General features: G+C 36.7%; 1 long non-coding RNA gene and 1 other non-coding gene across 2 annotated transcripts in view; both read right to left on the bottom strand.

Moving 5' to 3' along the window:
* The window catches only part of LOC144579157 (uncharacterized), a 148,967-nt gene that overhangs the window by 116,316 nt on the left and 15,066 nt on the right, over positions 1–17,585 (bottom strand). The window lies entirely within an intron of this gene.
* Positions 17,360–17,463, bottom strand: LOC118147629 (small nucleolar RNA U13). Its single transcript, XR_004734072.1, has one exon. It is a non-coding gene; the product is annotated as a small nucleolar RNA U13 (small nucleolar RNA).

Genomic DNA, 17,585 nt, shown 5'->3' with positions numbered 1-17,585 from the left:
AAGTCAGTCCATGCTCCCAAACCTGAAGAATTTGAAGTCCAGTCTTCAAGGGCACAAAGCATCCAACATGGGAGAAAGATGAGGCTAAGCCAGTCTAGACTTTTCATGTTCTTCTGCCTGCTTTTTATTCTGACTGTGTTGGCAGCTAATTAGATTGTGCCCACCCAGATTAAGGGTGGGTCTGTCTTTCCCAGTCAACTGACTCAAATGTTAATCTTTTTTGGCAATACCCTCACAGACACACCCAGGAACAATACTTTGCACCCCCAGTCAAATCAAGTTAACACTCAGTATTAACCTAAATCATTCTATGAATCCTACAACACCCTAATATCAAATCCAGGAAAGAACATAACCAAAAAGAAAAAAAAGGAAAGAAAATTATAAAAATACTGTCCCTATTTCCACAAACAGTACACAAAGTTTCCTTTGTGTCTCAAAAAAAAAAAAATCTCTATCAAAATACTAGTGACATTCTTCACAAAATACAAAGAACATATCTAAAATTTGTATGAAACCACAAAAGATCTCGAATAACCAAAGCAATCCTGAACGGGGAGGAAAAAAGAACAAAGCCACTACTTGACCTCAAAATATCTACAAACCTATAGTAACCAAAGCAGCATTGTACTGGCACAAAAATAGACACATAGACCAATGAGACAGAATAGAGAACACAGAAATAAATCCACATATTTAGAGTCAACTGATTTTTGACATTGTAGAAAGGAAAATTTCTTCTGTAATATTTTAAATTTTGTTCATTTATATTTCATTTTGCTGATTTTTTTCTGATCCTGCTTTTCTTGTCTCTTTCTGAGTGTGTTCATTTCCTAGGACTGCCACAATAAAGTACCACAAACTGGGTGGCTTAAAACAACAGAAATTTATTGTCTTACAGTTCTGGAGGCTAGAAGTATAATTTTAACATGTAAGCAAGGTTGGTTCCTTCTGAATATTTTGAGGGAGAACGTGTTATGTGCCTTTCTTCTAGCTTCTGGTGATTTGCTGAAGATCTTTGTTGTGCCTTGGTTGTAGATGCATCACGCCAACCTTTGCCTTCATGTTTGGGTGGTATCCTCTTTGTGTGCATGTCTGTTCCCTTCATATGGCATTCTTATTTTAAGGATATAGTCATACTGAGATCCACTCTACTCCAGTGTGACCCCATCTTTTTTTTTAAATTATTTTTTGAAACAGAGTTTTGCTCTTGTTGCCTAGACTGTAGTGCAGTGGCACGATCTTGGCTCACTTCAACCTCCGCCTCCTGGGTTCAGGCAATTCTCCTGCCTCAGCCTCCGGAGTAACTGGAATTACAGGCATCCACCACCACATCCAGCTAATTTTTTGTGTTTTTAGTAGAGACAGGGGTTTCATCATGTTGGCCAGGCTGGTCTCAAACTGCTGGCCTCAGGTGATCCACCCACCTCGGCCTCCCAAAGTGCCGGGATTATAGGCATGAACCAAAAACCCTGTGCTCAAATAATGTCATATCCTGAGGTACTGAAAACTTCAACATGTTTATGTTGGGGAGACACAATTCAACCTATAATTTTATACTTTCCATTGCATTCTTTGTGCTGCTTCCAATTTGGCCATTCTTTCTATGATCATTTTATTTTTCTCTTCTACTTTTCCCCCTGAGCTCTGCCCTCATTTTTTTAGTCTTATTTGACTATCTGCCCATTTCTTCCTTAAGTTCTTTTATCTCTTCTTGAGTTCTTGTTTTAGAAACATATTATTTGCTTAGTAATTTTTGTGCTTTTGGTTATAATTTTATTTGAAACATGGTGTTTTTCTCATGTGTGTTCTTCACCTATCATTGTTTACTACTATTTCATAGTATTTATGCATAGCTCTGATATTAATTCATTATTATTCATACTTACATGAGGTCATGTCTTCCTGGAACAACTATTGGGAGGTTCATGTGAGAGACAACTAAGGCAGTGTTTTTGGTTTCATTAGTAGTCTTGCATTAAACTTCTTGTGACACTTGGATTGGGCTGTGTGTTTGACTCTGTTTCCCCATTTGGTAAAGATTAGCAACTGCAGAACACGACATTTCCATTTTTCTTCCATGTTGCCTAAAAGTTTGTTTATTGAATATAAAGCATGTATTTGTGTCTCTGCATTCAGCCCTGCTTCTTCTGCCATTTGGTAGTGTAAAGCATGTGTATGGAAACTCCCATAGCTAAACCCTACAGCATCTACCCCTTGGTCTAAATTAGATTGTGTTGCTTCTTGCTTGTTGAGTGTGCTCCTGACTGTGGAGAATTCCTCCATCTACTGGTTTATCCTGAGAATTGCAACAAATTTCTCTGCATTTCTAGTAGAGATGGGGTTTCACCATGTGGACCAGGCTGGTCTTGAACTCCTGACCTCAGGTGATCCACGCACCCTGGCTTCCCAAAGTGCTGGGATTACAGGCATGAGCCACCGCACCTAGCAAAAATTCTTCTAACCCAGTGGAGAACCAGAAATAAATCCGCATACTCAGAGTCAACTCTGTGTTTGACTTTGTTTTCTCATTTGATAGAGATTGGCAACTGCAGAACATGACATTTCCATTTTTCTTCCAGTTTCCCAAATTCCTCATGACTGTGTGAACACATGAAGTTATAATAAAATAGGGTTTGTCGATCTATCTTATATATCACATTACCATACTGCAATGGTTCTAAAACTTTTATTTGTGTACTAACATCTCTAAAATAAGACTATGTCTTATAATCAATGGAATCATACCATTGTTATCAGTATTTTGATATAGTTGTTGCCAGGGCATGTGGGAGCTTGCTCATAGCTGTTCATATTGTTACCACTTCAAAAGAATTATGCTCATTGTTGATGCTTTATGCATTAAATTGAATTGATATGTGCAGTATACCCAAATTGAACACACTGATTCATCACTGAAACGAAATGTTATTAAGTACACAGAAAGGTATGAAAATAGTATTTCAGTGCATACATTTGATATTAGTAATGCACATATTCATTGTTGGAAGGACAACGGCATTTCCATATTTTCTTACAAAGCAACAACCAAATGCTTTATAGGGCCTAAGAAAGAACGGTATGCACAAGTAGGTGAGTCTTGATTATGATGTTCTATTATTAAGATCGATGCAAAATGATTGCCTATCACTAAGCAATGCAACTGAAGGCTGAAGAAATTGCAAAATACTCCAGAATAGATTAAATAAATTTCGAGCCAGAGAGAGGCTATGTGACCACTCAGGTTGGGTAGAAATATCATTAAGGCATAAAATATCAATTTGTTGGGAGCTTCCTGCTGTCATATTTGATGGCAAAATTTTACTGTACTAGACAGCTAAAAAGCTTCTATCCATTATAAATCACTTCCTTCTCTCTGTCTCTTTTCTTTGTTTTCTCTTTCTCTCATTCAAGATGTAAGCTCTTTCTCTTTTTTCCCCAGTCTAAGACATACTCTTTATTTTTCTTATGTGGGTCATGGCTTTTTCTCTTGAGCACATATGTCTTATAAGCTCTAACTGCTGAACTATCTTTTCCTTCCTGAAAATCTCCCTCTGGGTAAACAAGCAGAAAAATATTAGAATTTCACTCACCCATTTCCATTTATTTCCAAGGATTCTGGCATCATCTGAAGGCAAAATAAAAACTGGAATGCTTACCTGCATGTAGACTTCCCTTTTGTATTTTCAATTTTTTTTTTTTTTTTTTTTTTTTCGGAGAAAGAGTTTCGCTCTTGTTACCCAGGCTGGAGTGCAATGGTGCGATCTCAGCTCACGGCAACCTCCGCCTCCTGGGTTCAGGCAATTCTCCTGCCTTAATCTCCCGAGTAGATGGGATTACAGGCACGCGCCACCATGCCCAGCTAATTTTTTTTGTATTTTTAGTAGAGACGGGGTTTCACCATGTTGACCAGGATGGTCTCGATCTCTTGACCTCGTGATCCACCCGCCTCGGCCTCCCAAAGTGCTGGGATTACAGGCGTGAAGCACCGCGCCCGGCCTGCAATTTTTTTAAAGTAAGTGTTCTAGAATATCCCTGTCAATTGCCGTATCTCTTACTGTGTGCTTCTGGCTCTTATAAAGGCTCATATCACACTTCAGCTAATGGAAACGTTAACTATATTAAAAGATCTGCAGAAGGAGATAATCATCTTGGCCCCAGAAAAGTTGGAATGAGTCTCTGAGATTTTATGTCAGTGTAAATCCGGGCCAAAATGAAATACTTTAAGATGAACTTAAAATATTTCATTGACCTTTCTGTGGAGGCTCTTAACTTTACCATACACATTTTCTATATTAATATAATATAGCTTTTTGGGGTCCTTTCTGACTCACCTAGGATTCTAAAGGCATTTTACTTACTACAGTAGGGTTCTGAGTGTTTTCAAGGTTACTAAAGTTTCCCACAGCTCACTAGAATCATATTTTCTGAGTATTTTTTACCCACTCCCATCCATGTGAAGTTTCTCTTCTGGGCCTGGCATTATTTTCTTTTATTCTACTCAAGTCTTCACAAAACACACCTGCCTTTTGACTCTTGCTATGTGGGCTGTCAGCCTAATCCCACAATAGCATGGAGCCTGTGAAAGATGGCTCAGTCTTTTGTGCTGTAGGCATCCTTTCAAAAGGACTCTATAGGCAGAGTTTAGCAGACATACAAAATCTCCCTGCTTCTCACCCATTAATTTCAGTCACTTTTATAGTACAGAGAAAACCCTTTCACACTTTAGAAGTTGAATTTGCATAAATGTGCATAACATTTATGTTGCTGCCCTTTCCCTTCAACTATTTTCTGTTTCAATAATTCATCATCACCTGCCCTTTCATCCTGAAGATTTATATTTTGAAAGTCACATGAAAGCAGTTATATGGTTCATTATTCTCAAGGAAACATGCTTTCAGTGTATGATGGCTCTTTGCTCCTTATCTCTGGGCACAAAAAAATCTTCCCTATTTGTAGTGCTCTGTGCCATGCTTCATCTCCTTCTGCACATATTGTTTTTTGAATTAATAAGAAAACCAAAATTTATAACCACATTTAAATGCACATAAGAAAGAACTCTCTATAGATGAACATTTTATATATGCGAAACAGATAAAAAAAGTAAATGAGAATGCTTCTGAAGTTTGTTGAAAGTTTTTCCCATGAAGCATAGAACAGGTAAAAAATTTATATGCCTTACTGAACTTCTAAAATTACCTAAACTTCTGACTTATGAAAGCACCACACTATCTCAGCGACTGTATTACATCCCCAAGTAAACTAATGACATGAAATTGTTAAGTCTTCCTGAACCTAATGGAAGGTCACAGTTGACAAGACATTGTGATGACTACAGCACCAATAAGTTCAACAAAATACGGCCAAATGTAAAAACAGGTGAGAGGTTTAATTTTTTAAGCTTTAAAATATTTGTTATTCTCACTATATAAATCTACAGCATAGTGAAGAGATACAATAGAATAAAATGGGAAAAAATATAAACCTAATACAACACCCAATGAAATAACTAAACTAAAAACAAACAATGCACAATGGGAATCGGGGCTGTCATTCCCCATAAAGCAATTCCAAGGCTCAGTAAATGTCAAAGTGAAAAATCTGTCACTGAGGAAATTAGAAGAGAGCAAGAAAAGGAAGATTGGTCTCACAGAAAGGAACAGAAACGCTTTTTTTTTTTTAAGAACTAAGGACAAAGATCTTACACCAGAGTGACAATAAATTTACTCCAATGGCATAAATGGGCTTTTACAAGACAAGGTATGACTCATAACAAAAATGTTGCTTTCATGATGGCATTTTTTAATAAATAGAGGGGAAAGGAAAAATTGATTTAAGGATTTTTCTCAATAGTTTGGCAATCATTGGCTCAACATTCAAGTTTAAGCATAAAGTTATTACAAAGCTGATTGGTTTTTTGCTGTGCATGAGAGAGGCTTGTTGCTGTGTGAGTTTCAGCAAAGAGTTGTAGAGATTGGGTTGACTCTTTGAAAAACCATCTAACACTAATATGCTTAAGTCTTACTCCACCAGTCAGTTTCCTAGGGAGGAACCTTCCAATATCTTGCCTGTCATGAAGAGAGGGGATGGCAGTGGACATAGAGGCTTGAATTTCAGACTTCTGGGATCCAAAAGGGACCTCATCACTTGGTATTCTGACTTTATTTAGGTCTTGTATTTCTGGCATGGCACTCCAACTCTTAGCTGAAATCTGAGATTTCAATTTCTGTAAAGAGTTAACTTCTCTGGGTTTTCTTTGTCCCAGTGTGAAAGGAATGGTCTTGTGAGTGTACTGTGAGGATGTGAGGTGGCTGTTTGTTTTACTGACTTTTGGTAAATTTTTCTATTTCCACTGCTGACTTGTACCCATAATTTTAGTCTTCTTCAATAAACTCCTCTAGACTTGTTTTCTTTTTTTGGCTTCCCTGTGTCATTCCTAAAAGCCAATACTCCTCCTCACACTACAACGAATACGAGGCATTTGAGTTTTAGTTTTCTCTGATCTCTTTAGTAATTTAAGACTCATCTATCCTCAATTCATCTTCTAAATATTATAGACCTTTACAATTTACTGTGATTGACTTTTTTCTTTTTTAAAAATCATTGAATTATACTTTTCATTCCTTTGTTGTCAGTTTTATAGGAGTTGGGAAGGGAGCAGAAGTAAACATGTTTAACAAGAAGTTCCTAATAGTTTAATAAGACACAGATGTACGTTTTACAAAAGCATTCACAAAGGGGGTTCTTATGATAAATGAGGTTCACATCTTAGGAAGAAGGTGACAGGCCTCACAACAGTAACAGTGAATTTTATTCATAGGATGGTTCCGCAGAGCTATGGTAATTTATAAGAACTCATAGATGAGAGTCTATAACAACCTATAGCATGCATAAGTTTGTGGGGCTGTCGCTTGATACTCAGACATACAAGGGGCATAATAGTTATGGACCTTACCATCGGCTTAAGACTCCTCGTACACAAACTTTATAGAACACTAATTGCATCTCTTTCCCCAATTGTACACCTCTTTCCCCTAGTTGTACACTCTTTGAGCTTTATTTCATTATTTATAAAATAAAGATACTTTAACCTACTTCATGGTATAGTTATTAACATTTAGTGACATAATGCATGCAAAAATATTTAGCTCACTGGGGCTCAGTCAATGATAGTTTTGTTAAATATCCAGAAGTTCCTAGATTAAAGTCAAGGCCTGGAAAAAATCAGTTGGTTTGTTTCTGCTTGTATGTCACATTTTTTGGGACAGCTTATTCCACCTGCAAGCAGCTCTGATGACTGGAAAGCTTATCTTTATGTCAAGCTTATTTTATTATCTCATTCATACTTTAAATGGCTAAGGTCAGCAGGGAACAGGATGGACCCTAGCCCTGCCATTGTGGAACTTATAGCCAATGTTATTACTTTTTATTTTTCTCCTGAATCTTTCCATATGATTATTTCCTCTTGTCTTAAGAATACATTTTAGAATTTTCTTTAGCATGGGTCTGCTAATAGTGGACCCATTTTTATTTGCCTGAAAATGTTCCTAATTGTCTTGATTTTTCAAGAATTTTTTGAGAATAAGAATACTGTTTAAGAATGTTTTTGCTTCCTAGATTGGCAGTTGTTTTTTTTCAACAAGTTGAAAGTATCACTTGTTTTATGTTCTCTGTTGCTGTGGTTGAAAAGTCAGTTGTTATTCTAAACCTTGCTCTTTTGGGAAACTCTCCTTTTTTCTCTGACTACTTTTGAGGTATTCTCTTTACCTTTGGGTTTACTTTAACTGTACCGTGTTCAGTTGCAAATTTATTTTTATTTATTTTTCTAGCACTAGAGGCATATCTCTGGCCTCAGGCACAAGGCTGCCACCTATAGACACAGACTCCAGGCCTGTTGAGGCTGGTCCCTACAGCTCCATTCTCCAATTTAGCCCTTATTGCCCCATGTTCCAGCAACACAGGGTTCAAGACCATACCTGAAGACCCAGGAAAAAGACCCATCTTCATTTGCTCAAGTCCCAGATCTTCCCTAGTCCCAGGTTAGTGCCTAGGGACTCAGCTCTAGGCCCATTCCAGTGGACTCAGGCACCAGGCCTATCCCAGTGAAGACAGGGATCAGGCCCATCCTAGTACCAGGCTGACCACTGCAGACTTAGGCTCAGGGCCCATCTCAGCACCTAGTAAGCCCCTGTGAACTTAGGTGCCAGGGATCCACCTGGGGCCAAACCTGCCCAAAGACTCCAGCAGCAAGCCTCCCCACAGATCTCACCAGAGAGCCTGCCCCTGCCCAAAATCTCTGTATGAGCTGACTGATAAAGAGCTTTCCCAGACAAAACCCATCTGCAAATATTAGAATAAGTCTCTACTTTTTCAAATGTATAGATATCAGTATAAGGCAATAAGAAACATGAACAATCAATGAGATATAACATCACCAAAAGAATACTATAATTTCCAGTAGCTGACCCCAATAAAATGGAGATGCACAAAGTACCTGATAAAGAATTTAAAATAATTGTGTTAAGGAGGTTCAGTGAACCTCAAGAAAATAGAGAGAAACAATTTAATTAAATCAGAAAAACAATAAATGACTAAAATAATAAATTTAACAGAGAGAATAAAATTATTTAAAAAAATAAAACAAATTATGGAGTTAAAAAACACAATGAATAAACATTTTTAAATGTAACAGAGAGAATTAACAATAGAATCGATAAGGCAGAAGGAATAAAATCTGTGAAGCTGAAGACAGGTTATTTGAAAATATCAGAGGAAAAAATAGAAAAGAATAAAAGGGAATGAAGAGATCTTACAGGATTTGCAGAATAGCATCAAAAGGGCAAATGTTTGAGATATAGGAGTTTAAGAAGAAGAAAGGGATGAAAGGGTAGAACACTTACTTTAAAAAAATAGCAGAAAGTTTTCCAAATTGGAGAAAATAAAAATATCCAAGTACAGGAAAGTCAAAATCCTAAATTAGATTCAATCCAAACAGTACTATCCTAAAACATATAACCAAACTGAAAATTGAAAGACAAAGACATGCTTCTGAGAGTGCAAGGGAATATAAGCATGTCACATGTAAGCAGAGCTTTAATAAAGCTAGAAGACCACAGCAGAAATTTGACAGGCAAGGAAATAATAGTCTCACATACTCAAAATGCTAAAGGAAAAATACTGCAAACTGAGAATATTGTACGAGGCAATTCTGTCCTTCTGAAATGAAGGCGAAATGACAAAAAGAGCTGAGAGAGCTCATCATCACCATAAGTCTTATAAGAAATGTTAAAGGGACTCCTCTAAGCTGAAAGAAAGAGGCACCAATTAATAGCATGAAAACATATGAAAATATAAAACTCATTGTCAAAATTAAGTACATAAACTTAGAAACTCTAATACTGAAATTATTGTGTGTAAATCACTTATTTCTTTAGTATAAAGGTTAAAAAAACTATTAAAATATGAACAGCCACAATAATTTGTTAAGCTATGTACAACATAAAAAAGTATAGCCAGGCACAGTGGTTCATGCCTGTAATTCCAACACTTTGGGAGGCCAAGGCGGACAGATCACCTGAGGTCAGGAGTTCAAAACCAGCCTGACAAACATGGAGAAATCCATCTCTACTTAAAAAGAAAAAAATACAAAAAATTAACAAAGCATGGTGGTGCATGCCTGTAATTCCAGCTACTCTGGAGGGTGAGGCAGAAGAATCACTTGAACCTGGGAGGCAGAGGTTGCAGTGAGCCAAGATCACGCCATTGCACTCCAGCCTGGGGAACAAGAGTGAAACTCCATCTCAAAAGAAAAAAAAAGTATAAATTGTAACTTTGAAAACATAAAATGGGGGGAAGTGAAATAAAAAGTTTGAGTGTTTTTAAATATAATCAAAATCAAGTTGTTATCAGTTTACAATAGGCTGTTATAACTATAAGGCTCATGGTAACTGCAAAGCAAAAACCTATAGTAGATTTACAACAGATAAAAAAGTAAGGAATCAAAGCACAGAACTAGAGAAAATCGCCTAATCAAAAAGAAAAACAGCAAGAAAGGAAGAAAGAAAGAAGGATCTATAAAACAATCAGACAGAAGCAAAATGACAGTAGTAAATCCTTACCTATCAATAATTAGCTTTAATCTCACTACTGGGTATATATTCAAAGTATATGAAATCAGTGTGTTGAAGAGATATCTGCACTCTCATGTTCATTGCAGCACTATTCACAGTTTCCGAGATATGTAATCACCTTAAGTGTCTATCAACTGATGAATGGATAAGGAACATGTTGTATATGCACATAATAAAATGCTCTTCACCCTTAAACAAGAAGAAAAGTCTGTCATTTGCAACAACATGGATGAACCTAGAGGTCATCATGCTAAATGAAATAAGCCAGGCACAGAAAGACAAATACCATATGATCTCACTTATATGTAGAATCTAAAAAGTTAAACTCATAGAAGCAGAGAGTAGAATGGTGGTTGCTAAGATGTGGATGAGGAGCAATTTAGGAAGATGTTGGTGAAAGGATCGAAAATTTCAATGAGAGAGAAATAAGCTAAGAGATCTATTGTAAAACTTGGTGACTATAGTTAATGACAATGTATTTTATTCTTGAAAATCACTAAGAATACATATTGTGTTCTCAACACAAAAAATAAGTTATGTAATGTAATGCATATGTTAATTAGCATGAGTATATATTTTAAAACATCATGTTGTCTAGGATAATACATATAATTTTGTTAATTTTTTTTTATTTTAAAAAAGAATGGTCATCATTTGAAGAGTCATGTTTTCAGGTTGAATCAAGATCCTGATAATTATTTGAAAGGTAAAGAAACATGACACAGTTTTGTATTAGTTCTGTATTGTTGCTGAATCAAATTACCAATAATTTACCTGCTTACACCACACAAATTTATTTTCTTATTATCTGAAGGTTAGATCTCTGACATTGGTTTCCCTGGACTAGAATTAAGGTATCAGACAAAAATGCATTCCCTTCTGCAATCCCGAGTGAAGAATCTGTTTTCTTATTTTTTCCTGTGTTTAGAGGCTACCTGAATTCCTCGGCCCATGACCCCTTCCTTCATCTTCAAAGCCAGCAGTGGTCTATTGAGTCCTTCTCATAACAACTTACTCTGACTGTCCTTTCATCACCACATCTCTGTGATTTCTTCTGCCTATCTCCTCCACTTTCAAGAACGCTTAAAATTACACAAGGCTTCTCTCATTAACCCAGGATAATCTCTCTACCTTGAAGGCAGTTTATTAGCAACCTTAATTCCATTCACAATCTTAATTCACCTTTGCTGTATAATGTAATTGATTCTAGAGCTTAGGATGTGAACATCATTGGGAGGCCATTATTCTGTCTATCATGTGTCCTAAGGGTAAATTATTGAAAAAGAAATAGGCAAGGTATCATGGCCCCAGGAAAATGAACTGGGGTTCATGGTAGAGCTCTGGTTCTAGTGAGGAAATAGAATGTAAATTAGAACAAAAAGTGATACTTATTATGTGGGTTGGGAGCTCACAAAGGGAGTTAGGGAGCTATTTCTGTTGGGTGAGGATAATGACAAAAATATATGCTCATATCTGCGTATGTTGTATGCACTTAGGTGCTGGTTCCTGCTCAGTCCTGGCTCCACTGGCCCTGCCCCAAACTAAGCAAAGTGAAGTAGCTTGGCAGAAGGATGCTAAAAGACAAATGAAGTTTGGAAACAATTTTTTTGTTGTTGTCCACTCTTAAAGGCAAAACTCATGTGTCATACAAAAATACTCCTTAGAGTCCTGTGGCAATTTGAAAAGTGTACTTTCCATCCCATCCTTTGTGGTAGGGGTAGGAAAAGGAGGGCATGTTTCTTGCTTTGTGCCTAACAGCCCTTTATCTAAGCAGTGAGCTCTTTTGGATTTTCCTGATGATTCCCACCAAAATAACTTCTAGTTAATGACCATGGCTATACCTGCCACTATACAATGCTGCTTCTCAGAAATACATAAGTGCTGTCTTCACTTTGCCAACATCAACTGGACTCTTCTTTAGACACTGATGAATGCCAGAGTTGGGCTAGAGTCTTCTCTTACTTGCTGGGATGCATTTTCTGAGGATTACTGGTATATTAGTCTGTTTTCACACTGCTTTAAAGAACTGCATGAGACTGGGTAATTTATAAAGGAAAAAGATTTAATTGACTCACAGTTCACCATGGCTGGGAAGGCCTTAGGAAACAATCATGGCAGAAGGTGAAGGGGAAGCAAGACACCTTCACATGGCAGCAGGAAGAAGAATGAATGCGGGAAGAGCTACTGAGTGCTTATAAAACCAACAGACTTCATGAGAACTCACTCAGTATCACAAGAACAGCATGGGAGAAACCGTCCCCATGATCCAATTAACTCCTTCTGGTCTCTTCCTTAACACATGCAGGATTGTGGGAGTTATGGGGATTATAATTCAAGATGAGATTTGGGCAGGGACACAAAATCTAGTCATATCAACCGGCTTTTCCTGTTCAAAAATAAAGACCTACAACTTTTCCAATTCTCCCTGGCTTGCATGCTAGTACATTTGGTAGGCTTAATAACTGGTTGAATGGCCATTACCAGACAGACATTTCTACTTACAGTAAAGCAAGTCCTGTCTTAATAAATCTTTTTTTCTTTTCCTTAACAGTGATAAGAAGCTACAAACAATAACAAACATGTTGAATGTCAAATTATGGTTATGAAAGGCCTTATCAGGTCAAAATAATTGACTGATCTAACAAGATACATTTAATAAAGATTTATGTAAGATTCTTCCCTTGCCCCACCCCTCCAAAAAATCAAACCAACTAATAAAAGTACAAAGGCAGGTTAAAATATGGTTTAGCTTTAGTTCATATAAAAAAGAGTCAAGGGCTTTGGTCATCAGTGAACTCAGTTACACATAGCAGTGCATAGCAGCTTCCGAGAAAGCTCTGTCCTATTACTTTGCCTATATTACTCTATATTTGTTATGTTACTCCAGCCTATATCACCAGAACTGTGTCTAGCCTGAGGGAGGAAATGATACTCCTTCAGTCTTCATCAGTTTACAATGTGTTGTGTAACGCTTTATTTTGGGGCACCTCAATGTAGAAGATTTCAAAGGAGCAAGACCTATAAACACTATCATCTGAGGAATAAGTGTCTATACAAATTAGAGATGTTTAACCTAATGATTAAAGATTCAGGAAGCCAGGATAACTCTTCAGATCTTAATAATTCTGCATGGCCTCAACTATCCAAAACTTGCAAGCAGGAACCTCAGAAAGATAAGTTTTTGCCATAATCTCTAGTAGTTAGGAATGTCTCAATCTAGATTGGGTTAACTCAAGACTGTGAGTGCTTTGACGTGAGAGAACTTTAAGCAAAGGTCAGTGGCTGCTGACAGAGGGCCTAAGCTACAGATGGGAAGTTAATTAGATGACCCTGAATTCACTATAATTCTGCCAACTCTTCAGTGAATTTTTCGGGCAGTCTTAGCCTTAGTTGAAAATCTACAGTAGGCCAAGATGGTCATTTGAAACCCTCAACCTACCTCCAGTATGATCTTCCTTAATGTGCCATAGCTAAGCCCTTCTCCTCCCTCAGATACCCACCATCCTGTGTATCACTGACCCTCCACAGATATGCTCTAATGAGACATTCTTATACTAAATTAGATGTAAATGTTTGTCTTTTAAGCTTTGCCTCTGGACTTCTTAGGCTCTGCCTCATATGCTTATAGGTGCCATTTTTACTCTAGCCCTTGGTATGGCAACTAATGCCTGCGAATGTAGCCTGAGAGCACTTCTGTTCAGCTCCACCAGGAATCTCTTGATTTCTGCCTCTTAGCACTTCTCACCACTGCCTCTACCACTGCCTTCCTGATGCCTGCTGAAACTTGTTCAGCTATTTTAATCTCTGGAAACCTGGAAGTAAGATGCAGTTAATATTGCATGAAGCATTCACCAATGGGAAACAGAATTTGCTTGATAAGTATTCTCCCTTTGCATCCCTTGAGTGAATAACTCTCAGGTGAATTATCATTGGCTCCTCAGATGTTTCCATGTGGCTCATGTTTCAGCTGTCTACAGTGGTAAAAAAAACCTTAAGAACACACCCTTGGATTATTTTTCCTCTCTTCCCTGCCCTCTACTTTCATTCTTTGTGATTGTTTTCTAAAATAAACTATATGCAAGTTGTTGTGTTAGATTTGACCTACTGAGGAAACATAGACTAAAACAATTTATACTTATGAGAGACATTACCCATTTCAGAATTCCAGAAATTAGTGAACAGATGTAGAAATTTTCACAGCAAATTTAGTTGCTTATCTCTTTAAAAGGCCAGTTCAACTACATAGACAACAATTATGGATACAGTATTAGTAAGAAGTCAGTATTGACCTCTCTCCTTAGCTATATTCTATCATAGGCTATAACCAAATGATATAAATGCAACTGTGAGTAATGAAACACCTTTTCTTGGCAGAATCTAAAAGCACATGACACAATCTCCCTTGGAAATACTTGTAGCACAGGAAGGGAAGTTCATGAAAAAGCCAAGAAATAAAGCTGATTTGAAGTTGAAAAGAAGCATCTCTTCAGGAAGTCACATACTCCTTGAATTTTCAAATGCAAAAAACTATTTGCTTTTCTTAAAAACTGCACATCATAAACCCTGAGTAATTTATGCAATTATAATATTCTACATCCAAAATGAGATTTCACAGCCCTTCATCCAAGAGAAGCCTTGGAATAATTTTACTCTGAAGTTCCTAAATAACATAAATTGCAGTTCACAGAATCACATTACTACTGGGAGAATCGATAATTTTTTTAAATAAATGAGTTTAACAAAAAGGATTTAATTTAATCTCCAAGTTTATAAGGGTAATGCTTGTTTTCTGCAACTATTACCATACTCATTTCAGGTTAACTGCATGAATAATATCATCTAAGCTGTTTCTAATGATTGATCTATATAATAAAAAACAAATTCCTGTATAGTCCAATCCTTGGAAGAAATTAAAGATCTTTGCCAGCATTTGTCAAAGTCCTACGTTATGTACCATGAACTGCTCAGAGCAGTCAGCTCTGGATTCTTATGAGAGCACACAGTTTATACAAAACTCCAGCTGTCTATAGTAGAGAAAGATATGGACAACAGGATTTTTCATTGTAACATTCTTATCTCACCATTCCCTTCCTGCAGGTCTTCTCATCACCCAGTGCTCTCAGGCTCTCTGGGTTGCTCTGGTCTTTCTATTTAACCTCTTATTTACTCCTCCTCTGCCTTCTTCCTCTTTCCCATTCAGCCTTCTAACAGCACTTACCTGTGCTGCATATTGTCCCTTACCAAGTGCTATTGTGTGGGAGGATTATCTGTTCAAAGGCACCAATTTCCTCCTTCCAACACACTTGCTAAGGAGAATGTCCATGATCCCCAAATCAACATTTCTGAAAAAGACACTGTTCTTTGGCAAAAAACAGTGTCAGAATTTCTATGAAGTCTTCTGTTTAGAACTTCTCTGGCTGAGTCTCTGGTATATGAACTGTAAAATGCAGTTACATTTTTTGCCAGGTCTACTTCCTGTTTAAGAAGCTGTAAGAGTGCATGCAGCCCTAGGGAAACTGCAAAGCATGAGGTTATAGATAGGAGAGCTGACAACTTCTATCATTTACTTCCTGACATCATAGCCTGTGGCTTTAGAAGAAAAGTGACTGCAATTTTCAAACAAACATGCACACACACACACATGCTCTCTCTTTCTTTTTCCTTCTGCTAAACATTAAACAAATCAAATACTCTCAGAGAAGAAATAAAAAAGCAAGTGCCAGGTCTCAAATATTGGGAAGATAAACCTATTTAACTTATTTGACCTGAATAACTGTCCCATATTACCAAGAGCAAATAATCATTTCTACTTCTGACAGATATAAAGTCTTGATATTTTGGGACTATATTGTGTTTCTGTTTCCTTTAGGAGAAATTTCCTGCTCATAGGGATGGTCAGTGGCTTGGCAATCTCCAACTCACTTCTATTATTATAAAAAGGTAGAATTTGATTTTATATTTTATAATAAATCTTTCAGAACACCACTGCTTGTTTTTCATTCATCATGGAATCAAAAGATATGAGGTACAGAAGAGACTCTCAGACTTATTACCCCTGTATTTGCAGCTGGAAAGACAGAGATCCAGAAAAATTATGTGACTTGCCTGAGCTCATGTAGCTAGATGTGGACCCTCAAGAAAACACATTTTGTATAAATCTCTGTGAATCTGATGTCATCTCTAGGAAAACAGACTGCCTTTCTTCTTGGTAAGATATGATTGCAGAAGCACAGCGTACATTGTAACGACTGTCCATCCATCAGTGAAAGTCCCTGTCATTTGCATGCTTTGCTCCTTCAACCTTATCTTTAAAGCATGTTTATGCCTGTATAGTATCTCTTCTTTAGGCATTTTATTGGGACATTGGAAGAGTAAGAACTGGCATTTAGATTTTGAGGTGTCCTCTATAGCCCCATACATTTCTTCCTAAAGATTTGAAGTAACTGTATGTGCTGGGAGCTACACCAGGTTGTAGGGACAGAGAGCTGATTAAATCATCACATAAAATGCTATGGGCTAGTGGGGATTATCTCCATATAGGTAAACAATTTTAATTCAATGGGACAAGTACTTTAATAAAGATATATTTATGGATGCCATGGGAATCACAGTTCTCTGCCTAGTGGGACTTCTCCGTCTTTCTCATTCTGAGGAGTTGTCATTATCGTGATTTAAACTAAATTCAAAGTTACTAAATAAAAGCCAGTCAGATTAAATTTTTAGTTTTTTTTTTTTAAGGCTAGAGGACTTATGATTGTCAACCAGATACTCTTTTAAAAAGTCCTTCAAGACGCATTAATAAAAATTTTGGTTTTGTGAGTCTGGCACCTAGGCAGTATTCCTGCCCTGTGACTAATGTAACACTAAATTACCAAATTTATTTCCCTTCTTTTTGTTTAAATTGTCACACATTTCAATGAACAATTGCAGATCATGGAAAAATATTAAAAATGATTAAAGACTAAAAAATAATAGGACTAAAATAGTGTCCCAAATCACTTTCAATAAAATACTAAACAAAATACAAGTCAATGAAATTCAGGTAAATTTAAATGATCACTACCATCAGGATAATTTTAATCATGCAAAGTACTTTGCTATTAGAATATCTCAATACATAAAATGTGATGCAAATGGATCTAATATGAAAACTTATATAAAAATCTCAAAAGATGCTGAAAAAACCATCTGATAACTTTCAACACAGATTTATTTCTTTTTTTTTTTCATGTCAGATAAGTAATGTACAGATGTCATAACAAGATTTGAGGGAGGCGCATCTCACACCTAAGGATCAAAACCGAGTCATCGTGTTTATGAATCACAAAAGGATCTCAACGTAAATTTTTTAAGGGGAAAACATGTTAGAAAACTAGGAATAAATATGTAATTCTTCAACATGATTTCTAAAAACATTTATCTTAGTGGTTACACATTAGAAGCATGTCTATCAAA

Source organism: Callithrix jacchus, chromosome 14 (genome assembly GCF_049354715.1).
Source record: "Callithrix jacchus isolate 240 chromosome 14, calJac240_pri, whole genome shotgun sequence".
Classification (NCBI taxonomy): domain Eukaryota; kingdom Metazoa; phylum Chordata; class Mammalia; order Primates; family Cebidae; genus Callithrix; species Callithrix jacchus.
Note: the sequence above shows the minus strand (reverse complement) of the source record. Positions and strands in the feature narration are given on the sequence as shown.